This window comes from Cyprinodon variegatus, unplaced genomic scaffold (assembly GCF_000732505.1).
Source record: "Cyprinodon variegatus isolate N-32 unplaced genomic scaffold, C_variegatus-1.0 Scaffold112, whole genome shotgun sequence".
Taxonomy (NCBI): Eukaryota; Metazoa; Chordata; class Actinopteri; order Cyprinodontiformes; family Cyprinodontidae; genus Cyprinodon; species Cyprinodon variegatus.
This window is the reverse complement of record NW_015150565.1, coordinates 711,042-712,583: the sequence shown is the minus strand read 5'-3', so window position 1 is coordinate 712,583 and position 1,542 is coordinate 711,042.

Sequence of the window (1,542 nt, the reverse complement as noted above, 5' to 3'; positions counted from 1 at the left end):
AATAATCTTCAAGCTTTTTACATCATTAAACGTGTGAAGAGGATAATAGACTTTATAAATTTGAAATACAAAGTGACTCTATGGTAGTACTCCGACGGAGTCCAACAGGGATTAAGGATCTAGTGGATGCTACTATTTATCAATGAATTAAACAGTTTTTATCTGTCATTAAAGTCTAAGTAGTTCATACTGCTGCATACATTGTGAATCAGATTTTCCAATATATTAATATCACTTTTTACATTATGAATTATGATGTAATCTGTTACCTATAGTAGGTATAAACCATAATACTCACTTAGTTCACAAAATTGTACCAAAGACATTTTTGGTTCTGATTTAACTGACCAATATTGAACTAAATAAAATGTTAGCTAGCTTTGGACAGAAAATGATCATAACAGAAACAAAGGCTTAAAAAATCCAGTCGGTGTTTGATAAGTCTATATACTGTGTTTCAATTAGTGAACTGAATTACTGTACGAAATAATATAAACCTCTTAAAATATCCTTTATATTGAGATCTGCTTGTTAATTACATTTTTGCTGTTTTAATTCTGTGTTCATTTCTTTTTTAGGATGTATTTTTGCATCAAACATATTAAACATAGCTGATCACTGGTTCACTGCCAGGAACACTGATTATACCATAAATCATTACAGGAAAAATTGACACCATTTCTATCAAATATATCAATTTTCATTTCTATATTTATTGTTTTTATTCAGCAATTTCTCATCCAAACTAAATGTTCTGTTGTTTTATTTTTATACTACTTCATGATATTTCCCATAAAGCTGATGTTTTGGTTAATGTGTTTGTGTCAGAGTCAGAGAGCCGTGTCTCTCTACAGTCAGAGGTTTTTGTACGACCACTCAATGAGTTTGTATCACTGTGGTGGACTTTTGGTGGAGGAACCAGACTGGATGTTGGAAGTAAGTCTTTTACTGTATTTAAAATTAAATCTTATATTCTGATGTTGTTTGTCTTTAATCAAAAAAAAAATATTTTCTAAACATGAGGAAAAAAAGTAATTTTAATAAGTTTAAATTTAAATGTAATTATTCATTGTAATAAAAGGACTCAGATTAGTATTTTAGTTACAGGAATATTCTTGAAGATAGGAGTTGAAAATACATTTATATTGAAAGCAAAATGTTGACGGTGAGCTTTGAATTGAATCCAATTCATTAAATTTTTTTATCTAATCAAATCTAATCTATCTAAATTTTGATCAAATAGTAGATCGAGTAAAGATGAAGAAAGATCATTATTTATGTTTTGTTATTATATCATTTTACTTTGAATATTGTCTTGAATTATTTTTAAAAAAGTCTTTACTTTAGATCAAAAATATTCATTGCTTTTGAAATAGTAAATCTACTAAACATCCTTTTTTTGTATGATTATTGCATATATTTTTACAAAAAATAAGTTTTTTGGAAGTTTGAAAATTTGTTTTTCAATTTGATATAGAACAGACTTTATTTGATTTGTAAAACATCAATATTTCATGTTTAATACTTTTTGATTCATTCAAA